Source organism: Micromys minutus (assembly GCF_963924665.1).
Source record: "Micromys minutus genome assembly, chromosome: 23".
NCBI lineage: Eukaryota > Metazoa > Chordata > Mammalia > Rodentia > Muridae > Micromys > Micromys minutus.
Window position 1 is genome coordinate 19464409 of NC_137958.1, and position 26353 is coordinate 19490761.

The 26353-nt window shown below is 36.6% G+C and overlaps 1 pseudogene across 1 annotated transcript; it reads left to right on the forward strand.

The window, feature by feature from the left end:
- Positions 1-4722: 4722 nt before the first annotated feature.
- Positions 4723-6220, forward strand: LOC308435644 (dual specificity calcium/calmodulin-dependent 3',5'-cyclic nucleotide phosphodiesterase 1A-like; annotated as a pseudogene). The gene has a single exon. The product of its transcript is annotated as a dual specificity calcium/calmodulin-dependent 3',5'-cyclic nucleotide phosphodiesterase 1A-like (transcript).
- The last annotated feature ends 20133 nt before the right edge of the window (positions 6221-26353 follow it).

Sequence of the window (26353 nt, forward strand, 5' to 3'; positions counted from 1 at the left end):
AGTTTCTTTACAGTTTCCATTTCAATTTAATGTAATTCAGTTTCAATGTATTCAGTATAGTGCACATTTTTGTACTATTATGGCTTTATTAAATAAGTATTTTCTCATATAGTTAAAGACTCCTCATATATTAACATATTAGTTTTTGTTCTCATAATGAGAACAAATATAAATGGAAGAATATTATATAAAAGATAAAGTTTGCTAGGCTGCTATGGATTAATACTTTGGTTACCAAAGATCATTTTCTTTTCTTTTTTTCTTCTTATTCTCTGGTTTTACATTCATGTATCACATCTTATACATATCTGTTTTGATATCATCAAATTATTAAAAAATTGGTAAACTATGTATTACCTTTAAAAGACTAATATCTTCTTATCATGGTTTCAATTCTTAAACACAGTCTGAATTCTTGGGTTATTAAAGTTTTGGTGGTTTTATTTATTAAATTCTATCACCTATTATATTTCTTATTCATTTACATGTGCTTTCCCTTATGTATCTTATAAAAATAGTTAATGCACACATATATAAATAAATAATTTTAAGTGATCAAATAGTCAGTTATTTGAGAAAAAAGAAATTGTGCATGATGGTGCTATTTATTCTAGGAATATCGCCTCAAATCTATGGTTCCCAAAGCCATCAGAAAAGACAAGTAAGGTCACTTTTTACTCATCAAAGGAAAAATAAATCAAGATGAACTACCAATCCTGAAATTTATTCCCCAAATGCAAGGTCACTTGCATTCATAAAAGAAATATTAAAAGAGATGAAAGCATATATTGCACTACACACAGTAATAGTGGGAGACTTCAACACCCCACACTCATCAATAGATCATGGAAGCAGAAACTGAACAGAGACACAGTGAAATAACAGAATTTAAAAACCAAATGGATTTAACAGACATCTATAAAACATTTAATCCTAAAACATAGAATATACCTTCTTCTTAGTACCTCATGGTACTGTCTCCAAAGCTCAACATAGAGTTAGCCACAAAACAGGCCTCAACAGATATTGGAAGGTCGATATAATTCCATACATTGTATCATATCATCATGGACTAAGGCTGGTCTTCAATAACAACCAAAACAACAAAAAACCAACATACACATGGAAGCTTAACAATGCTATACTCAATGATAGCATAGTGAAGGAAGAAATAAAGAAAGAAAAACTTTTTAGAATTTAACAAAAATGTACTCACAACATATCCAAACTTATGGGATCCAATGAAAGCAGTGGTAAAAGGAAAACTCATAACTCTGAGCACTGTCAAAAGGAAACTGGAGAAAGCATTCACTAACACCTTGACAGCAAACCTGGAAGCACTAAAACAAAAAAAGAAAAAAAAAAAGAAAAAAAAAAGCAGATACACCCAAGAAGAGTGGATGCTAGGAAATAATCAAACTCAGAGCTGAAAAAAAAAAAAGAAAAGAAAAGAAAAAGAAACAAAAAGAACTATACAAAGAATCAACAAAACAAGATCTGGTTCTTTGAGAAAATCAACAAGATCAATAAACCCTTAGCAAGGCTACCTAGAGGGCACAGAGAGTATCCAAATTAACAAAATCAGAAAAGAAAGGGGAGACATAACAAGAAAAACTGAGGAAATTCAAGAAATCATCAGATCCTACTACAAAAGCCTATACTCAACAAAACTAGAAAATCTGGAAGAAATGGACAAATTTTTATACAGATAACAGGTACCAAAGTTAAATCAGGATCAGATAAACCATTTAATAGCCCCATAACCCCTAAAGATATAGAAGCAGTCATCAAAAGCCTTCCAACCCAAAAAAGCTCAGGACCTGATAAGATAGAAAACCTAATACTAATACACACTCTCCAAATTATTCCACAAAATATAAACATAAAGAACACTACCCAACTCATTTTTTGGAGCCACAGTTACACACATACCTAAACCACACAAAGTCCCTACAAAGAAAGAAGACTTCAGACCAATTTCCCTCATAAACATTCATGCAAAACCATGAATAAAATTTTTGCAAATGGAACCCAAGAGCACATCAAAATGATCATTTACCATGTCCAAGTAGGATTCATCCTAGAAATGCAAAAATGGTTCAATATATGGAAATCCATCAATGTCATCAACCATATAAACAAACTAAAAGAGAAAAAAGCACCACATGATCATCTCTTTAGATGCTGAGAAAGCATTTGACAAAATTCAATAACCCTTCATGTTAAACGTCTTGGAAAGGTAAGGAACTCAAGGCTCATACTTAAACATAGTAAAAGCAATATACAGAAAACCAGTAGCCAACATCAAACTAAATGGTGAGAAGCTTGAAGTAATCTCACTAAAATCAGGAACTAAACAAGGCTGCCCATTCTCTTCTTACATATTCAATATAGTACTGGAAGTACTAGCCAGAGCAATCAGACAGCAAAAAGCTGTCAAAGGAATACAAATTGGAAAGGAAGAAGTCAGAAGATCACTATTTGCAGATGGTATAATAGTATACTTAAGTGACCACAAAATTTTATTAGAAAAAATTTACAGCTGATAAAACAACTTCAGAAATGTGGCTGAATATAAAACTACCTCAACCAAATCAGTAGCCTTCCTCTACTTGAAGGACAAACAGGCTGAGAAAAAATTAGAGAATCGACAACCTCCACAATAGTCACTAAGCATATAAAATACCTTGTTGTGACCATAACCAAGCAAATGAAGGATCTGTATGACAAGAATTTCAAGACTCTGAAGAAGGAAATTGAAGAAGACCTCAGAAGATAGAAAGGTCTCCCATGCTCATGGATTGGAAGGATCAACATAGTAAAAATGACGATCTTGCCTAAGGCAATCTACAGATTTAATGCAATCCCCATCAAAATTCTAACTCAATCCTAGAGTTAGAAAGAACAATTTGCAAGTTCGTTTGAAATAATAAAAGATCCCAGGATAGTGAAAAATATTCTAAACAGTAAAACAACTTCCAGGAAAATCACCATCCTTGACCTTAAGCAGTATTACAGATAAACTGTGATAAAAACTGTATGGTATTTGGTACAGAGACAGGCAGGTAGATCAGTAGAATAGAATCGAAGACCCAGAAATGAACACACACATCTATGGTCATTTGATCTTTGATAAAGGAGCTAAAAACATTTAATGGAAAAAGCACAGCCATTCCTCAACAAATGGGGTTGGTTCAACTGGCATTCAGCATGCATAAGAATGCAAATTGATCCTTTCTTATCTACTTGTACAAAGCTCAAGTCCAAGTGGATCAAAGACCTCCACATAAAACTAGGTACACTGAAACTAATAGAGGAGAATGTGGGGAAGAGCTTAGAATCCATAGGCAAAGACGAAACTTTCCTGAACAGAACACCAATTGCTTATGCTCTAAGATCAAAAATTGGCAAATGGGACCTCATGAAATTGCAAAGATTCTGTCTTGTAGGGCAAAGGACACTGTCAAAAGGACAAAATAGCAACCAACAGATTGGAAAGTATCTTTACCAATCCTACATCTGATAGAGGGCTAGTATCCAATATATACAAAGAACTCAAGAAGTTAAATGGGGTACAGAGCTAAACAGAATTCTCAACTGAGGAATATTGAATGGCTGGGAAGCACCTAAAGAAGTTCTCAACATCCCTAGTCATCAGGGAAATGCAAATCAAAACAACTCTGAGATTTCACTTCACACCAGGAAGAATGGCTAAGATCAAAATCTTGGGCGACAGTAGATGTTGGCGAGGATGTGGAGAAGGAGGAATACTCCTTTACTGCTGGTGGGACTGTAAACTGGCACAACCACTCTGGAAATCAATCTGGTGGTTCCTCAGAAAATTGTACATAGTACTACCTGAGGTCCCAGCTATACCACTTTTGGGCATATACCCAAAAGAAACTCCAACATCTGACAAGGACACATGCTCCACCATTTTTATAGCAGCTTTATTTATAATAGCCTGAAGCTTGAAAGAACCCAGACATCTTTTAATAGAGGAATAGATACAAATATTGTGGTACATATACACAATGGAGTATTACTCAGCTATTAAAAAACAAACAAACAAACAAACAAACAAACAAAAAAAAAAAAAACGAGTTCATGAAATTCCTGGACAAATGGATGGAACTTGAAGCTATCATCCTGAGTGAACTAACCCAATCACAAAGGAACACTCATGTTATGTATTCACTTATAAGTAGATACAAGCTCCCATAAGCTTGGAATACACAAGGAACCATTTATAGAACTTATGAAGCACAAAGAGAAGGAAGGCCAGAAAGTGGATGCCTTGTTCTTTCTTAGAAGGAATACCAAAATATTCATGGGAGAAAATGAAGAGACAAATAGCAAAGCAGGGATTTGAGAAAAGATCATCCAGCGACTGCCTCACCTGGGCATACTCTCCATATGTGCCCAATAAGGCCATGCACTATTGCTGATGCCAAGTAGTGCTTACTGGTAAGAAACTGATATGGATGCCTCCTCAGAGGCTCTGCCAGAGCCATACTGATATAGAGGAGGATGCTTGCAGCTAACCATCAGACTGTACACGAGGACCCCAATGAAGTAGCTAGAGAAAGGACTGAAGGAGCTTAAAGGGTCTGCAACCCAATGGGAAGAACAAAACTATCAACTATCCAAACCCACCATAGCTCCCAGGGACTAAAACACTAACCTATGAGTTCCAATGGAAAGACACATGGCCCGAGACTAAGATGCTTAGTGAGGCAGCTGGAGAAAGGTGATTGCAGTGTTGTTGACCTAAAGAAGAAGATCGAATATGCAGCATAGGTATTGGAAGCTATTTACATAGACAAAACAAGACTTCTGGACACCAAGGATGAGCTCAGCGACAACCAGACCAACTTGGTCCTATCAAACGTCCAGGACTGGTTGGCTGCAACCTTTACATAGAAGAAAATGGGCATGATGAAAAAGAAACCAGAGGAAAAAACAATGTTTTGCAACATTGCCCATACTGTCCAGGCTGGGACTTTTGTGGAAAAGATGTACAGGAAGAACTGTCACATGGGTGGTTTTACATGTCCTGCAATTGTCATAGTGACCCTCAAAGAACTTGATAAATGATCTTTTGACATAGTTTCCTTAAATGCAGCAAGTGAGGAGCATAGTCTGAAGTTTATGATTTATGAACTTTTTAACCAGATACGATCTTATCAACTGCTTCAAGATTCCTGTTTCTTGCCCAATTGTCTTTGCAGAAGCTTTAGAAGGTGGTTACAGCAAGCACAAAAATCCATTCCATAGCTTGGTCCATACAGCTGATGTCACTCAAACTGTGCATGATATAAAGCTTCATGTAGGTATCATGCACTGACTCACTGAACTGGAAAGTTTAACCATGGTGTTTGCAGCTGCCGTTCATGATTATGAATACACAGGAACAACAAACAGCTTCCATATTCAGACGAGGTCAGACTTTGCCATTCTGTACAATGACCACTCAGGGCTTGAGAATCACCATGTCAGTGCAGCCTACAGACTTATGCAAGAGGAGGAAATGAATATTTTGGTAAATTTATCTAAAGATGATTGGAAGGACCTTCGGAACTTACTGATTGAAATGGTCTTAGCAACAGACATGGAAGGCCATTTCCAGCAAATTATAAACATAAGAAACAGCTTGCAGCAGCCTGAAGGTATTGACAGAGCCAACACTATGTCCCTGATACTTCATGCAGCTGACATCGGCCACCCAGCCAAGACATGGACATTGCACAACAGGAGGACCATGGCCCTGATAGAGGAGGTTTTCCTGCAGGGAGACAGAGAAGCTGAATTAGGGCTTCCACTTTGTGATCAGAAGTCAACAATGGTGTCACAAATAGGTTTTATTGTTTTCACCGTGGAACCAACATTTTCTTTCCTGACAGACTCAACAGAGAAATCTATGACTCCTCTTATAGAGGAAGCTTCAAAACCAGATTCTTCTGACTATGGGGCAAGCAGGTTGTCCACCATGTTTGGGTTCCATGTTGCTGACTCTCTGAGGCAGTCAAATACAAAAGGCTCCATGAGCAATGGGACCTGTACCCAAGACTCTGTCAGCTGTGGACCTGAAGAGTTTCTAAACAACCTTGTGGACATCACTCAGCAAAACAAAGAGAGGTGGAAAGAGTTGGCTGCCCAAGGCTGTTGCTCAGTTGACATCAGAAACCTCAGACATAACAGCTTCAATTTTCTTGATTGACCTGGCTTCTCTGGCATGGCCTAGATCTACTGGTGGCTGTTGCTTCAGCATCTTAATGCCTTCAAATATTGGTCAAATAGTATTTTGTGTCACCTCATTTTGCTGAGATAATACAGCGAGTGCCAATAAATGTTCCTTGAGCAACTTAAACAAAGAAACAAACAAACAAACAAAAGGAAAATAGCAAGATATTAACAGAATAGACAGGAGCAGACTAAATGGAGGGTGTAAATCACAACTCTTATCAACACTACAATGACACAACTCCTGAAAGCAATGACTCATAATTTTGTTGTATTTGGCAACAGAAGCAGCAACAGACCCAAACCAGTTGGAGACTGCATGTGCCCTACAATTGTGAACCAGCAGGAAGCCAAAAGCAACAGAATTTGAGTCTTCTTCAATAAGCTTCAATACGGTCTACTCATGTTTACATACTGTTAAAATGAACATTTATCACGTATCCTCAAATTATGATGGCACCAATTTTCTATTGAAAACTAATAAATAAAACTGTACGAGATAGAAAGAGTGGGATGGAATCAATTTTGAAGGTCATTTATACAGAAGCAAACTTTGCTATTTCATGATCAAAGGCTGGAATTTCTCAGGGGAACAATTAGCACAATCAATCCAGACCCCCCCCCCCCATAAAAACATCATAAAGTCTGACAAATCTCAGCTGGAATTCCACTGGGATGACAAGGGTAAAAAGCCAAGAATAAAATTGCTTTTATGTTTTACTTGCGCCATGGAAAAGCTTTAAAAGGCTTGTAGCTGAATCTAGAGGCAACTAGTTAATAATCTTTTTCATGTCCAGCCTTGTTCTTGTCTTGTAGTTTCTTAATCTCTGTTGTGGCACATTTATTTACACAGAAGTAATTTAAGATGGATTTGATCTTTTCTACCATAAAGAAATCCACGAGCTATGTGGTCCAAACTCTTATTATTTTAGGCTCCTAAAGGATGTGCTTACTGTTTGGCAGTATATGTATCCATCAAGGCAAGATTTGAGAGAGACTTAATGAGTTGGTTTTGTCAGAAAAGCAAAAGAAATATAGTAAGAAGAGAAAAATTCTTGTTTGTCTTAGAAATCCCTTCATGTATATGAAGAAGAGACAGAGCATTGGTTATAGGATATTCTTATTACAATTGGACATCTGTGTTTTGAATATGTAATAATCATCAATAACTAAATCATTAAAATATAAGTGCTGTCGTAAGCATGTTAGGTAAAAAAACAACAACAAATTCACCAAATGTATTTCCAGTAATATAACCCTTATAGCCTTTAATTAAGAACCCCATCATATACATGTGTACACATATTCTTATATAGCTACTTGGACTAGGAAAATATCTAAAGAAACAACAGTTTACAAAGTTTGGAATGGTTTTGAATTTCTGATACACATCTCGATCATCTGGAAGACTTTGAAACGTTATTCATTAGGGCTCATTTACCTCAGGGTTGTTGATTTGCCTATTAAGGGATATAGTTACATGTTTAGGAGTTTTAAAAACATGCTCCACATGCCATTCAAACATAGGCAAAAAGAATCAATAGTTGTCAAGATAATAATTCTAGTAGTGGTTTTAATAAACACACAATCTCTTATTTTTGTCCCCCAGAAGTTTATCTGCTCTTTGCCAAGCTGTTGGTTGAAAACAAGAAACCAAAGACATTTGGCAGTGAAAACATAGCTGAAGTTTGCTGTGCAAGGGTTTGCCCTATAGCTTCTGAACTGCTGATTGAAAACTACTTCCTCATATATACCCATCATCTTCTACCTCTTAGTCTCTGAGTCTCTAAATCTTCGAAGTTCCTGTGCTGTTGTAATTGAAAAGAAAGTAACAAAAATAAAATAAATTATCTTTGAAACAATAGCTAAGATTTACAACCTCATGGGAAGGACAATATCATCCAACCAAATTCCTCCAGAACTCCCAGGGACTAAAACATCAACCAGTGAGTACAAAAGGAGAGACCCATGGCTCCAGTTGCATATGTAGCACAGGATAGCATTTTCTGGCATCAACAGGAAGAGAAGCCTTTGGTTCTGTGAAGGCTCATTTCCCCAGTGTAGGAGAATGAAAGGGCGTTGAGGTGGGAGTGGGTGTTTGGGAGTGGGAGCGTCTTCTTGGGAGCAAGTGGAGCAGAAAGGCTGATAACATTTGAAATGTAAATACTGAGAATATGCAATAAAATGATAAAAATATTTAATAATCTCTATGTTAACCATGAAATAGAAACATGTTCTTATATTACTAGAGCAAAAGCTAATTTAACCAATTAATAATAGATTAGTTATACCGAGTTGAAATGGAATAATGAATAACAATTAATCTCTCTGAACCAGATGGAAGCATATGTAAAGCACGGAATAACTAACTGCCTATCACAAAATTCGATAATAATTTTTACCTACTGTAGATGTAAAGTTCTGCTTGTATAATTATTCCATTGAGGAAGAATGAATTCCTTCAATGTTTTAAATACCTGTTCAATTAAGTATAACTCTCAGGTTTAAAACATGTTTATCTTCCTAATGAACCCAGAAAAGTGATGACAGGCCAGAGCCAGGAGAACAAATGGCCCTTTTAATACTTACAATAGTGAATAGGTCTGACCAGCCTCAGATGAATCCAGAGATGAAGGTCATCAAAAGGGCCTTGGACCAGTACTGTCAGCAACATTCTAAATCTGACCTTTGTAGTTCAAAATGTCTGAGATTTGTTAGTCAAGCATGTTCCACGTCACTGAAATCCCCAGTGCCTATGTGAATAATGATATTCTTTAGGGATCTCGTTCATAAGTATCTTTACCAATCAATTCATTGTTTCATCTCTACAAACATTGGCCCACCTGTCGTGATGTACTTTTAAGTTACATCCCTTTCACCTTCCCTGATTCAGGCATCTCTTTCTGCTCACTGCAGACACACCAACACAAATACACACATGAGCAACATTGGTAATTATAGAACATAGCCAAATCGGATAACCCATGAGAACAAATGAATATAACATTCTTCATTGAAATATGAATGAACAGAAATGGAATAGTCAGAAAATATGGTCCCTGCTCAGTTGTCTTCAGGTAATATTTATGTATAACATACATCATATGATAGATTTTTTTTGTTTTTTTAAAAAAATTTTTACACAGTTCTTATCTAGCAAACTTTAAATCAGAGAATGAGGGAGAATAAACAAATGGTAGTTAAAAGGAGCTAAACTTGAACAGAAAAAATAAAATATAGAATACTCTAAATAAAATGAGGATAACACCCTCGTGAAAGACAAACACTATCATGCAACCATGCCCTCCATCAAATATTTTATTTCCTCATACGTGCAAAATAAATCACCATTACCACATGTACATCTACTATATTAATCAGGTTCCCCATCTTTTGTTGTACATCTTATTTTTTTAGACTTCAGTCACAGCCTTATCATCTGCTAGATATTTTCTGACAGACTACAAATGCATACAGCTCTCCAAAAAGATACATTTAAAAAGCCATAGAATTTGTACTAGTTAAGCAAAACTCAAATATATTTGTTTAAATTATCTTTTCATTAAAATTAATCTTCATATAATAAAATGAAAATATTAAGTCATTTCTATACTTAGCCTAACCTAAAATTAAAGTTGATAATCTGATGAAGCTATTTCAAGACTCACATCAATTCCCCTCCTGTTGCCCAGAAGTTTCTTTCCAGATTAAAACAACTATCCATAGCTAAGCTGCTTAAGACAGGAAGTAAATAACTCAAAATATCTCAAAGAAGTACCTGAAACTGACAAGATTCACCAGGCTCCTCACTCCCCAACAGTATAAAAGCAGTAAGTGTTGGGATTCTGTAAACCCCACCCCTCAGTTACCTAGCAACAGCCAGGTATACCCCAGCCCTCAATTACCCAGCAGTGGCCAGGTATGCTCCGCCCCAGTGACCTGACACTATAAAAGGAGCTGCTTGACCCCCTCTTCTCTTTCTTGGCCTCTCTTGCCCTTGTGCTCTTGCAGCCTTGCTCTCCCCTTTCCCTTCCCCCCTCTGTCCCACGTGCTCATGGCCGGCCTCTACTCCTCTACTTCTCTCTCTCTCTCTGTGTCTCTACCACCCTCTTAACTCTCCTATGACCTGAATAAACTCTATTCCGTACTATACTGTTGTGTGGCTGGTCCCTCAGGGAAGGGATTCCCAACATGTGCCCCTCAGAGGCATCTCCCTTGCCCTCAGGCCTCGGCCGCACCTTCATGGGCCATATGCCCCCCACTCTCTTCATCCTTCCCCTAACATTGGTGCCGTGACTCGGATCGTTATCCTTTCACAACATTGGTGCCCTGTGACTCTTCCTTTCAGTGACTTTTCCTTTCATTGGTGCCCCGTCATCTTCTCCTTACAGTAAGGACTACTGAGAGTCACTCTAACTCAAGTCAAGATCCAATGAAGACTCTCAGAAAAATCCAACCACCAGGACGAAGCAGCACCTGGAAAGCTGTCTGGAAGAGGTTCCAACAAACTGAGCCACCAGAAAAAGTCAATCTACATCCTGTGAAGTTGCCTGAAGGCTATGCATTATTTTCTCCCAGATTTTCAGCTTTAGTGATCTGTTACCTATATGGAGGCAGTTATTTACTCCTATAAGTAACCTTTCACACATATTCCTGTAGCCGCCAATAAACTCATTGGATCAGAAAGTCAGATTTTGGTGGTATCTGTCCTCTGGGCTGTTGGAAGTTCCCTATTGAGTGTGAGTAAAAGTATGTATGCAGATGTGTGTATGTGCCCATGTGTGCATGTGTGCACATGTTGTATCTCTCCAGTAAAAATATATCACAGAGTACAACCATGAAAACTTACTGCTCATATTTTTGTGCAGGACCTAACTGGTTTCTAAAAAGATGGAGACCTTAATGTTAATGAATTTCTTTTGTTGGTCCTTTCTAGTTTCAGATAAACTGTTCTGCTTTTTTTCTAGAGTATTTTCCAGTTTATTTTACATTTCTGACTAGCAAAGCATAAACATTACTATATATTACCTTGGGAGGGTTTGGTAAGAGGCAAACAAACATATTTCTAGAAACTTATTTGAAGCTTTAGAGAATTAAAAAAAAAAATCAGTTTCCTTCAAAGAACCACTATTATGATGATTCAGGAAGTTCTTTCTTTTATTCATTTATGGATCATAATGCTTCAAGGCAATCTTTGAGACTTGGAAGACTTCTGTAAATGTAACATATGGAGTACACTTAAGATATTTAGATGTTACAAAAAGCATAGCACTTTATGTGTTAGGAAATCTGGTTCAAGAATTTGAGAATTTGTATATTCACATCTAGGACTTGTCAAAGATACTTTTGAAGTTCTCACTGGGAGAGTGGTAGGAAGAGAGTGGCAGTAATTATGGAATTATTCGGGTCTTATTTCAAACAGGAAAGATCTATGGCATGATGTCAAATATTGAGATTTCCTCTTTTAAAAAGGGTGTCATTTTCTGGACTCCACAAAGCAGTCATTGAAATATGACTTAGAGAATAAGATACTGATTGTAGGAAATAGATGGGAAAGACATAAGAGATGAAGAATAAGGATGAATGTGTTTGAGTCCTCAGAGAATCATGACAAAATGAACTTAAAACTATATTCTATTTAATGCTTAAGTCAATAATATTTAAGGCTTGTGGTCAATAATGTGGCCCTCTTTAAAGGCTTGTTTTGGTGACTGTTCTATTGTTCTGAGTAGATACTATCACCAAGGCAACATTAATGAAAGAAAACTCTTAACTTCAGTTTCAGAGGTTTAGTCCATTATTATTATGGCAGGGAGTACAGTGGCATGCATATATGGCACTAAACCAGTAGCTGAGAACTATTTCCTAATTTATAAGGAGAGGGTAGAGAGGGAGAGAGAGGATGGAGAGGAAAAGAAGAGGGGGAGGGGGAGAATGAGTATCATGTGAGCTTTCAAGTCCTCAAAACCCAACCCAGGAAACACATTTCCCCCCAAAAGACTACACAGACTCCAAAAATGCCATATTTTCGAATCCTTCTAATCCTTTCAAATGGTTCCACTGCCTGGTAACTGAGCATTTAAATATATGAGCCCATGGAAATCAATTTTATTCTAACTACCACAAGGCTGGGGAGATCATGGGCACAAGGATTACTATTTTTGTTTTGTTACAGGAACATAGTGACAAGCAACCTCTTAACTATTTATATTTATAGCCATACATGAATGTTGCCATCAGCCTATATCAAAAAAGCTTCCCTGTGCAGGGAATAAACCGTTAATGCACATACTTAAGACTTTTTAGGATGCATTAAACCTATATCATCTTTAAAACTCGAGGAACACTGAAGAAGAGAGGGTAGAAAATATAAAATATAAAGATAAGGAAGGACTTCTGGAGAACAGAAAGTGTTTGTGATGTTGCCAGTGGTAAGATACAGTTTGTTGAATAGTTTCAAGCTATTTCTCATGCAAGAGACACTGGTCAAAAAGCCAGTGAATCACAAACCATAAAAAAAAAAAAAAAAAAAAAAAAAAAAAGATGACTTGAAAGTGGGATGGGAAAATAGATGTGGGAGGTGGATAAGAGAGAAGATATATTACCAGAATGTATTATGGGCATATATGACATTGTCAAAAAATACACAGAATAAACCAGATATCACGTGAGACAGAAGTTCAGAATATTCACCAAAGCATAAGGTCAAAAAGATGACTGAAAAGAAAGATTTCAAATCAAGTGAAACCTAAAAGAGTAATGCACAGGTTTCCAAAGTGATCAAAAACACAGGAAAGAGGCACCTCATAACTACCATGGCTGGCATTGCTGTACCACTCTCACTGGTGCAAAAACTTGCAAGAATCTTTCAATGGTGAGCATAGACTTATTTAAATTATGTTAATATATGTGAAGTTACTGCTTTATTCTTAAAGTTGAAGTTTGGAAAAATGTGTTCTCTTAGCGGCCACATATAAGCCTGGTGCGACAATATTAATTAGATATCAATTAAGAAAAACAGAGTAGGAAAAATAACCGAATGGGAAAGGCCCATCAAAGCAGTTCAGAGACTGTGTCACAATGCTGATGGGGGAGCATCGTGGTTTGAATAAAAATGCTTCTTATAAGTCCACAGGAAGTAGCACCATTAAGAGGTGTGCCTTTGTTGAAATAAGTGTGTCACTGGGGGTGGGCTTTGAGGTCTCAAGTACTTAAGCCAGGCCCAGTATCAGATTCCATTTCTGCTGCCTGCTGATCTGAAGGTAGAACTCTTGGCTACCTCTTCATTGCCATGCCTGTGAGACACCATGCTTTTTGCCATGTTTATAATTGGCTAAATCTCTGAAACTGTAAGCCAGCCCCAATTAAATGTCTCCTTCATAGGAGTTGCTGTGGTCATGATGTCTCTTTACATCAATGGAAACCCTAAGACAGTGAGGCAAAAGTGAAACACTCTTCAATAGCAAAAACCATAAGCCCCAAGTTGAAATGACAGAGATTTTGTAGTCAAATTGCTTTTAGGTCATTGGGACAAAATAAACACAGCAACTTTTTAAGATATAACAACTAGATCCTATCAGCTATGCAAATATCTTGGGAAAAGTTTTCTCCTGTGAAAAATAACTGGTTGCTATATCTTCATAAATATCATAAGGTTTTACACAAAATTTTGTAAAAAACCCAAAACTGAGAAATGAAACACATTTCTAGTTCTTTAGATCCAAAGATAAAACAATATGGACACCTTCCTTCCCTCTTCAGGATTATTTCTAAAATATTTCTGTGTATTGTAAATGTTTTTATTTACAATTTTTTAATTTCTTTTTCATATGTACCACTAATTACAAGATGAGGAGAAATAATATTATTAACTTGTAACTCAGCATAATATGTCTTTAATTTGCTTATAAATTGCTACTGAAATTTTCAGAGAAAACTATAAAGCAATAAATTAAAAATGGCATGATTAATTGATTGGTGAATTCAAACTAATTTAAATATGTTAATCATTTGCCTTTAGAAATGGATGAATGAAAGAAAGTCCCTCACCCTGATTAATGGGCTGTTATTATTAACTTTATCACAGTAAGTCCAGATGGAGTCCACAGACTTTTATTATTATACATCATAATATTTACTAGCTTAAATTGCATAATTCAGTATCTTTTCTATATTTGCAGAGCTGTGAAATTATCACTAAAGTATGTTTAGAATGTTTTCCTAACACACAAAAACATTTCTGAACTTGTGAGGCGTCTACTGTACTTATATCTTTTGTTGTTAATTGTTGTTGCCCATACCACCTTTGTTTTCAGATGAGTAAGTACTGTGATGGCTAGGAGCAGATGGCCTTGCCTGTCTGGGCCAGAGGCAAGAAAGAAACATCATTTACTCAACCAGGGGACATCAAAGGAAACTTCTCATCCCTGTGCTTATGATTATTTTCATGTCCTTGATGATTTCACTGTTGACAACATTCCTTCTCACTTTTTAGCAAGAAGAAAGTCCTAAAACTTACTCACCTACATTCCAGTGATAGGAGTGTATCTTTCAAGCTCTGCTTCTGCAACTTGAAATTATGCTTTTTGTGGACATACTTTACATTATTTTTTTCTTTTGGATCTTGAAGAAAAATAAATGTTATGTTGAGTTTTGCATGAAGCAAGTATGAGAAATAGAATTACATTTTCCAAGGTGCTTCTATTCTTCCTATGGTACTAGATCTCTCCAAGGTTGAGAATTAGGGTATTTCTTCATACTTTAATTCATTCTTCTGTCCTTAATTGTTGAATAATGTCTTGTCATTATTTTAGGTTTTCTTTTTATTTTTCTCTTCTAGGATAATATTAAGAAGTTACTTTTTGTTTTAAGGTACATGTAGGATCTGGAAGGTATAGGTAGGGGAAGTATATGATTAAAATTCATTGTATAGATATTTTTAAAACACACACATATACATGTATATATGAAACAAATCACAAGGAAACTTCAAAAGAGATATTTGTTTTTATTTTGTGTGTATGTGTGAATACCAACAAGGATGTTGTGAACTATATGTATACTTGGCACCCATAGAATCCAGAAGAGGCTATCAAATCTCCCAGTAGTGGAATTAGGGCCAGTTGTAAATCACTAATTTGATGCTGGAATATAAATCATATCCTCTTTAAGAACAACCAGTACTCTCAGTAGCTGAGCCATTTCTCCAGCCTTAATGTCAACAATTACTTACAAACCAATAAAATAAAATAAAATAAAATAAAATAAATGTTTTTCCTGCTCTAAAAGACTTTTTTTTTAACAATAGGTTCAGTGAGGCCTTTTTACTGCTTATATTCAAAACAAAATAAAATAAAATTGGCCTAACAGAAACTAAGCATACTATGTTAAAAAACATCTAACTTTATTTATTTATTTTACTTTCCGGTTTGTTTGTGATGGGTTTTTCTATGTAGCACAGGCTAGCCCTTAAATCACAGAGTTCTTGTTTCTACCTCCTAAATGCTGAAGTTAAAGGCATTACAATGATTTAAATGAAAACACCTCACATAGCTTTTATAGAGAGTGTCACTATTAGATGTGGTCCTATTAGAATAGAGGTGACATTGTTGGAGGACATATGTCACTTGAGGCAAAGTTTGAGGCTTCAGATATTCAAGCCAGGCCCAATTTCACTCTCTCTCTTCCTGCTGCCATTATGTCTGGATGTAGCATTCCCAGTACCTTCTCCAGTTTGATGTCTCCCTGCATGCTGACATGCTTCCCACCGTGATGACAATGGATTAAATCTCTGAACTTTAGGCCAGCCTCCAATTAAATGTTTTCCTTTACAAGAGTTGCCATGTTCTTAGAGTCCCTCTACAGCAATTCAGAGCAACACTACAACAGAAGTTGGTAACAGGGATGAGTGTAGCACTGTGGTGGGCTGAACCATGCTTTTGTTTGGAGAGACATGTAATGCTTTGGGACTTTTGACCACAAAGCAATTGGATACTTTATGCAGGCCTTATGGGCAGTACTAGTAGGAACATGGAAGACAGTGGTGGTGTAGGTGATTTGAATTATGGGGTCCTGGCTGAAAAGTTTCAGGGGAGAAAACTATTAATAAGTGTCCCAGAGATCATTCTTAGGATATTTTGGTGAAGAATGTGGCTGCCTTCTGCTCTCGGTTAAAAATCTGCCTGAGGCTAAATTAAAGAGTTATGAATTGACAGCTTTGGCAGAGGACTTATGCAAACAATCTACCATTAAGTGTATTCTATGGCTATCATTAGCCACTCTTATGCAGATCTAGAATGAAAAAGAGCAAACTGAAAAAGGAAAAGCACAAAATGTACAGTTGAAGGACAAAAAATAAGCAACAGGAAGCATAAACAGAGTTTTAAAAAGTCTGATGCTAAATGGAATAAAGGCAGTGGTGACCTCAGACCTCGCAAAACTTCCACCTTGTGAAAAGGAGTTAAAGAAAAGAGAAAAGAAATTAAAGGAGAGTTTAGGACCAAGCATGGTGGTGCATACATTTTATACAAGCATTTGTAAGGAAATCTGGCAGATCTCTGAGTTCAAGGCCAACCTGGTCTACAAAGCAAGTTCCAGGACAGCTAAACATAGGCAGTAAAGTAAACTACTGAAAACAGAAAGCTGATGAAACTGTATTTAAACAAGAGTCACGTTCCTCCCTAGCAAGCAGAAGAATTTGGCAGCTTAAACCAGGAATTAAAGATATAAGAAAGGTTTATCGAATCTGTCTCCAAAACCAGGAGAGCCACTGAGGTAAAGCTTACTTCAATGGTCCCTGAATGGAAGAAGCCTAGACAGTACATTGTGTAAAGCTCTGAATGTGAAGCCTTAATTTCCTTAGAGACTCCAAGATGTTGAAGATGCGAGAGTCATGGGATAGTTGCCTAGGAAAAGCTGCTAATGCGGAACAGAACCAACACATGTGAAAAAAAGTGTGCTGTAGTCAAAAAAGCTGATGGGACTTGGAGATCAGAAGGGCGGTTTTACATCAGATGTGAAAATGCAGCGTTTGGAGTGTGCCCAGATGGTTTTCAGTTTTGCTTTGGTCCAGTATTTCCTTACTATGCTTCCTTTCCTACCTTTGAAAGAGTAGTGTATATCCGGTGTCATTGTTTCTTAGAAGTAAGTGATCTGCTTTTTATTTTGATTTTTTTTTTTAAAGAGGGAATTGAAGTTAAGAGATTTCATGATCCTCAAAAAAGACACTAAACTGTGGAGTTTTAAACCTTGTTGAGACTGTGATAAAAGGTGGAGAATTTTGAAGTTAGATAGAATGCGGATATAATATGGTTTCTGGCCTAAGGGAAAGGAATGTGGTAATTTGGATGAAAATGGGGCCCATAGGCTCTTAAGAAGTGGTACTGTTAAGAGGTGTCATTTTGTTGAAGTAGGTGTGGCCTTAGTGGACAAAGTGGCCTTGGACTGGGAGTGGGCTTTGAGGATTCAGATGCCCAAGCCTGGCCCAGTGTCTCACACTCTCTTCCATTATTCATGTAGAACTCTCAGCTACTTCTCCAGCACCATGTCTACTTGCAAGCAATCATGCTTCCTGCCATGATGATAATGAACTAAACCTTTTAAACTGTAAGTCATCCCCAAATTAAGTGATTTTCTCATAAAGAGTTGCTGTGGTCATAGTGTCTCTTCACAGCAAAAGAAACCTTACACAGACATGAATTTTCATACCCAACTATTATAGCCTATTTCCAACCCTAGTTTTTTAACTTTCAGAACTTGATAATAAGACTGTATTGCTGAAGACCTCACATTACTGAGATACAGTGTGGAGAAATCTTGCTGGTATTAAATAGATGTTTTATCTCTATTGGCAAGAACTCATGGTGCTGGGAAGTGCTATGAATTTTATCAAAGGAGAGTTTCATCCAAGTGTGAATCTTGCAAGCTACAATGACTTTTTTTTTTTTTTTTTTTTTTTTTTTTTTTGGCCACATATGTCTACTGGTACAATGGTGACATGATTGTTATGGATGTAACCAACTACTTTCTGATAGAGCTTATTCTCCTCTCCACATGATGGAACCCACCCAACTTACACTACCAATGATCTCAAGATAGGTAAGACATGTTTCTAAAAAGAAAATGTACTATTATTATTCTGCTAAATTTATATATAGTAATAAAATGACTATGATTTACTATTCTTGCAATAGAAGAGTATACTACTCAACCCTTATCAGAGAGGTTTTTTTTTTTTTTTTTTTTTTTTTTTTTTTTTTTTTTTACAGTATCTGACAATTAACACATTAGTTGACTCACAACTGGTAAATATGCAGACAGCATAAAACTTCAAATTACCCAGCTGTAAATGAGACGATAAAGATGCATCCTTTCCCATAAAACTCAAGGGTATATTTAGAGAGGGAGTGGAAAGACTTTAAGAACAAGAGGTGCTGGATAACTTCACGTAAACCATGTTTTCTATACAAAATAAGGCAGATTCTATAAATTAACAGAAGCTATGGCAGCATACACAAGACCTGCACAAACTCAAGGCAGGCAAAGTCCCAGCTTGAAGAAGGGGAGATAGAAACAGAGTCCAACTGCTTTCTAAAGAGCTATTGGCATTGATTGCGACTTTGAAAGAAAAAAATCAGTTTTCTTTAATGGTGTTATACATGGAATATCTATCACACTCTTAGCAATAGTTAGCAACACACAAACTAGATTCTATGGGTTTAAAGAATACACACACACACACACACATACATACATACATACATACACACACACACACACACACAGAGAGAGAGAGAGAGAGAGAGAAAGATAGAGAGAGAGAGAGACAGAGAGAGACAGAGAGAGACAGAGAGAGACAAAGACAGAGAGAGAAAGAGACAGAGACAGAGACAGAGACAGACGGAGACACAGAGATATACAGACACAAAGGCACAGAGCCACAGAGACAGATAGATATACAGAGAGAGACAGAGAGGAACTAGAGATAGAAAGATGACAGAAACAGAGAGGTAGACACAGAGAGAAAATATGAAAGTGGGTGAGAGTTGGGGAGGCTCTAGGAGTAGCAGTAAGGGGACAAATATGATTATAATGTATAGCTTAAAACTCTCAAAATTTTATAAACAGTATTTTTATATTAAGTCATTTATGACATGGTCTTAGATGTAGTGTGAATTTGAAAATTATAAAATTTAATATTTTTCTGTGCATTAGTCTAAACTAAAGTGTCTTCAGTAAATTAGCAATTACTTGACTCAAGAATATCTGTATTGATGAACAATTCTTTTATTGTTGAAATACTTACCTAATGTATTAATTGGCTTCATTATGAAACAACTAAATGTATTTTAATTAACTTGTCTTTGTTAAATTTTTTAATACTACTGATGATTCTAATACCTCTACATATAAGCTGAATATACTGTTACAAATTTCTTTTGAAATTAAGTATTTTTTGTCTGTAACTTTCCACTAGCCTGATGTCATTAAGAGCTTTATATGAAGAAGCACATTTGCAAGATTGTCAGTTTTCTTTTTGTCTTTCTTTCTTTCTTTTCTTTATTCTTGGCTGCTTCATAAATAAGCAATGGTTGTTGTCAAATCTTTGAGATTCCAGACTGAAAGTTATGGAGAATAGAAATGGAAATGTCAAGATGGATGAGCTTTAAAATTTTTCAAGAAGTTGAATAATTAGATTTAAATTGGGTCACCTCATTACTATCAACAATGTGTACTTTTCATTATAATATTATTGTACTTCCTAGGGGAAATGACAAAAATATTGTCCTGTATAAGATAAATGTCCATTAAAAGCAATTTTTAATTTAAATTTTAATTTTATAGAAGATTTATTTACTTATTTTGTGTATATGTATTTATTTATTTATCTATTTTGTGTACACTGTAGCTGTCCTCAGACACAGCAGAAGAGAGCATCAGATCCCATTACAGATGGTTGTGAGCCACCATGTGGTTGCTGGAACTCAGAACCTCTGGAAGACCAGTCAGTGCTCTGAACCTCTGAGCCACATTCTCCAGCCCAAAAGATCATTTTCAAAGTGGAAGAAAACAAATAATACGTGTGGTGCTTTGAATGGGAATGGCTTCCTTAGACCCATTTGTTTAAATGTTTATGGAACTGTTTTGGGAAGCATCAGGATGTCTGGCCTTATTGGCAGAGATACATCAGTAGGCCTGGCTTTGAGGCTTCAGAAGCCCACTTAGGCCCAGACTTACTCTCTTTCTCATGTTTGTGGGTCAGATGTACCTTGTCAGCTACTGGATTAGCAACATGCCTTCCTGATGCCATGTTCTCTGGCATGAGAGCTGTGAACCCACACTTGAAACTCTGAAGCAATCCCTCAACTAAATACTTCCTTTTATTAGTTGCCTTGGCTGTGGTATCTCTTCACAAGAAACAAAAAGTAACTAAGACAGATTACTGAAGATTCTGCTCTTAAAAATAGATTATATTTTTGCTCCATCACTTTAGGTTCATTTTTAAAAGTATTTGAATACAAAAACAAATGATGGTCAATAGGACTTTACAATTCTAAGTAGAAGGTCAAATAAGAATTTGCATTTATTCTATTCATTCTAAGTGTTAAATTTTATCTTAAAGAATACAGATTGTACCTCAGTTGTACAGAAATTAAACTGTTACCTATGAGATATCTTCTAAAACCCAAGGTTCAGTTTGGCAAGGCTTTTATGGCAACCCTTTGCTAATTGACTATGTAGAATCGGCTTTATATAGAAGAATGATGTGTAAAATTTATGGGGAAGGTAGACATTATTTGTAGCTTGAAGGAACAACATAATATTTTGTTAAAGCATATGCTACACTAATTTCTCTTAGCTTTGTGTTTTACCACACACACACACACACACGCACACACACACGCACACACACACACACACATATTTAAGATGGTGCTTTTTAAATTTTATTTTATATTATGGCTCTATTATATGGTACTTCATCCTACCTAAATCTTAAAGTTTATTCTCTTCTTAAATAAATTTTATTTTATTTTTTAAGTATCTGTGTGGCTAGGCCTTTATGTATGTACGTGCACACAAGTGCAAATCCATACAGAGGTAAGAGGGTGTTGGAGTCCGGAGAGCTGAAGTTACAAGAGGGTTTGAACTGGACACAGGTCTTCATATAACAGAACTGGGATCTGCAGTGTATACCAGCATATGTAAGCTCATTCCTTTGTTTACCTGTCCATATATTTTTTTATTTGGAGTTCATTTAGGCAGGCATGCTCCAGGAGCAGTAGCTGAGAGGTTACATCTGATCACAGCATGAGGAAGAGAGCAAGGTGACAAGGCCTGGGTGGGGATAGAATTCAGGAGTTCCTACAAGCAAGAACACCCCCAAATACCTAGTATCAATTATGTGAGTTTTTACAAGCCATTATTGATAAAATATCTTGTGCCCTGCTCAATAGTAATAAGTAAACAAGCAATTCAAGTATTATGCAAATGACAAATTTTGTTCTTCCTCTTTCTTTCCTCTCATTTGTTTCTCACTACTCTTTTTTACTTTTTTTTCTTATGTATATCCTTCCTTTCCCTACCATTGCACATGCAAGAGCTCCTAAAATTGAGATACGTTCCTTTACTGTAGAAAACACAGATTTTATTATAGTTACATGTTAATTAGAAACATACTCAAAGCTTCAAGTCCTCTTAAAAAACAGACAATCAAGTCTCCCATTTAAGTACAGTTTTGGCAATGATATATATTATTCACAAATGTTAGTCTCAAAGTATTCTTTTCTTTTAGACGCTGGTTTTCAACTTTAATTTACCACATATTTTAATTTTTTCTGAGATAATAACAATTATTTTTTTCTCCTGTGCTTTCCTTCTTCCAACATCTCCCATATACAAACCCTATTGTTTGCAATCGAATTTATGATTTTCTGCTGTTAATTGTTGGTATGTGTGTTTGTATGTGTGTGTGTGTCTGTGAGAGAGACACAGACAGAGACAGAAATTTACCTTCTCTCAGTACAACAGTTTTGTACTTCCTCAAGAACAACAACAACAACAACAACAAAAACCAAGTCTAATTTGTGTTGCTCATATAGTCATTGAATCATGGCCAAAAATCTATGCTACTGTGGTACTGACACTTCAAATTTCAGAGCTTTAATATTAAACAGTGGTAATACTAACATACCTGAAGTATATCCCTTTTGGTAACCTTAAGATTCATATAAGCTTCAGGGAATCCCTTCAAATTCATCTCTCACTGGCCAAATGGACTTCAGATAAATACAGTCAATCAACAGCCTGTTTCCTTTCCACCTGCCTATTTCTAAGAGTGGGAGCCCTAACCCTTTCCTTGGTCTTGGGACTTCCTCACCCCAACCTGCCAAGATTGCCTAAAAATTTTAAATTTACACCTCCCATTGTTTTTTTTTTTAGACTCCTTCACTTCATCTTTTGCACATACATAAAATAAATATCCAAGACAGTTCTGAAGTGGCCAGCCACAGCTGCTTTAACTGGGCCTTTACATCGCTAGTTCCAGACGGCCCCACAATGGAGATAGCAAGTAAAGCAGCCACTTATTCATTAATTTTCAACAAAAGGCTGTGAAGTTAGAATTCAAACCTGGGACAAAAGGAAGCAGTGCATATTTTATAAATCAACGGAACCTGGACTCCAGTGTCTCCCAGTATTCCTCAGTTTCTGCCTATCACTGGGCACAGCTGGCATTATCCCCCCCCCCCCCGTTCTGAATTTTCGGCCAACGGGTTGGGCTTTCCCTCCCCCAGAAACTCTTTACAAAATGATTCAGACATTTGGTTCTCTCCTTTCTTTTCTATTCTCTGCATTTCTCTCTCTCTCTTTCTCTCTCTCTCTCTCTCTCTCTCTCTCTCTCTCTCTCTCTCTCTCTCTCTCTCTCTCTCTCTCTGAACGCATGCTACTTCTCTCTTTCTCTTTCCCACCTTCTATTTCCACGCCCCCCCCAGCCCCCAGCCCCCGCCATGAAGATTTCCCTGGCCTACTTCCTTGGGATCAATGAACTTTCTCAAGAACTGTTTTCCAATAAACCTACCTTTAAATATTTTAATATGGTTTATTTCAATGGTGGAGAATAAATTATCAGTAGTTTTCAGACAACTAAGATATATACTTAAAATATATATTCTCACTTTTAGAAGACTTTGATGTTGTTGTTAAAATGTATTGTTTGCCAGTCATAGGGCACATACCTGACTCTCAACATTCTGTAAACTGAGATAAAAAAATCCTGATTGTCAGGATAGCCTGGGCTATTTAGAGAGTCTCTGTATTAAGGAACTAACGCGAGGCGGAACGGCGGCTCATAGAGGCTGAGCAACTGTGCCTGATCCAGCAAACAGAAACAGAACTTTGGAACTTCTGCTCACACCTGACGACTCTGAGGCATAAAACAGGGCTTTACCCATCTGACACCTCAACCAGTGGAGAACCAGGGACACAGACCAGATACAAGGGAAAGGTAAGAACATATCACTGACAACAAAATGGCAAGAAGAAAGAGAAAGAGTATATCCCAAGGGAACCAAGACAATCTAGCAATACCAGAGCCCAGCTCTCCCATAACAGCAAACATCGGAACTCCAAACACTCCAGAAAAAGAAGACACAGACCTGAAATCATGCCTCAAGATGCTGATAGAGTTACTTAAACAAGAAAGGGAGGAAAAGCAAAAAGATTCAGAAGCTTTTAAAGAAGAAACAAGAAAAACACTCAAAGAACTCAAAGAACTAGAGGAAAACAGAACCAAAGAAATAAAGGAATGGAAGAGGGAAATTAAAACAGAGATTGACACAATAAAGAAAACACTAAAAGAGATAACCCTAGAGTCAGAACACCAAAAAAAAAAAAAACAAAAACAAAAAAAAAAAAAACAAAAAAAAAAAAAAAATCAGGAGTCACAGAAGCAAGCATTTCCAATAGATTACAAGAGATCGAAGAGAGAATCTCGGGGGCAGAAGACAACATTGCAAACAGAGACAAAACAGCCAGAGAAGATGCAAAAAACAAAAAGCTCCTAACCCAAAATGTCCAGGAAATCCAAGACAAAATGAGAAGACCAAACCTAAGAATAATAGAAATAGAAGAGGGAGAAGAGTATCAACTAAGGGGCACAGTAAATATCTTCAACAAAATCATAGAAGAAAACTTCCCTACCCTCAAGAATGAGATGACCACTAGCATAAAAGAAGCCTTCAGAACACCAAATAGGTTGGACCAGAAAAGAAATACCTCCCGACACATAATAATAAAAACATCAAGTGCCCAAAGTAAAGAAAGAATACTAAAAGCAGTAAGGGAAAAAGGTCAGGTAACATATAAAGGCAGACCAATCAGACTCACACCCGATTTCTCAACAGAGACTATGAAAGCTAGAAGAGTCTGGACAGACATCATGCACTCTTTAAGAGAGCACAAGTGCCAGCCCAAGCTGCTATACCCAGCAAAACTATCAATCACCATCGATGGAGAGACAAAGATATTTCAAGACAAATCAAAATTCACACAATAGCTGACCACAAACCCAGCACTACAATGAATTATAGGTGGAAAACCCAATACAATGAGGGAAAATACAGCCTAGTAAGAACAAGAAAACTCCTAAACAAGAAAACTAAAAGAAGAAAAAAAACACGGACACAACTCAACCCAAAAAAGCAATAATAGCAGGAAACAGAAACAACTATTCCTTGATATCTATTAACATAAATGGTCTCAACTCCCCAATAAAGAGACATAGACTATCAGACTGGATACATAAACAAAATCCAGCCTTTTGCTGCATACAGGAAACTCATCTCAGAGACAAAGACAGACACTATCTCAAAGTAAAAGGGTGGGAAAAAAACTTCCAATCAAACAGCTCCAAGAAGCAAGCTGGAGTGGCTATTCTAATATCGAATAAAGTAAATTTCCAACCAAAAGTTATCAAAAAAGATAAGGAAGGACACTTTTTACTCATTACCGGGGAAATCTGTCAGGAGGAACTCTCAATCCTTAACTTATATGCTCCAAATAAAAAATCACCCACATTCATAAAAGAAACCCTACTAAAGCTCAAAAAATACATTTCACCCCACACAATAATAGTGGGATACTTTAATACCCCACTCTCACCAATGGACAGATTAGGGAAATAGAAACTGAACAAGGACACTGCAAAACAAGCAGAGACTTTGAACCAACTAGAATTAATAGATATATACAGAACATACTATCCCAAAGTAAAAGAATACACCTTCTTCTCACCACCCCATGGCACCTTCTCGAAAATTGACCACATAATTGGACACAGAACAAGCCTCCATCGATATAAGAAGATTGAAATATTCCCATACATCCTCTCAGATCACCATGGTCTACAGCTAGTCTTTAACAACAACAAAGACAACAAAAAGCCCACATACACATGGAAACTAAACAATGCTCTGTTAAAGGATAGCAGGGTCAAAGAAAAAATAAAGAAAGAAATTAAGGATTTTCTAGAATTCAACGAAAACGAAAACACAACATACCCAAACCTATGGGATGCAATGAAAGCAGTATTGAGAGGAAAACTCATAGCCCTAAGTGCTTCCACAAAGAAACTAGAGAGAGCTCACATCAGCAATCTGACAGCACAGCTAAAAGCCCTAGAACAAAAGGAAGCAGATATACCCAAAAAGAGTAGACAGCAAGAAGTAATCAAAATTAGGGCAGAAATAGACCAAATAGAAACAAAAAGAACCATTGAAAAAATCAACAAAACCAAGAGTTGGTTCTTTGAGAAAATCAACAAGATTGATAAACCCCTAGCCAGACTAACTAGAGGGCAAAGAGAGAGTATCCAAATTAACAAAATCAGAAAGGAAAGTGGTGACATAACAACTGAAACTGAGGAAATTCAAGAAATCATCAGATCCTACTACAAAAACTTATACTCCACAAAATTGGAAAATCTGGAGGAAATGGAAGAATTCCTAGAAAGATACAAGGTCCCAAAGTTAAACCAGGACCAAGTAAACCACCTAAATAACCCTATAACACCTAAAGAAATAGAAGAAGTCATCAAAAGCCTCCCAACCAAAAA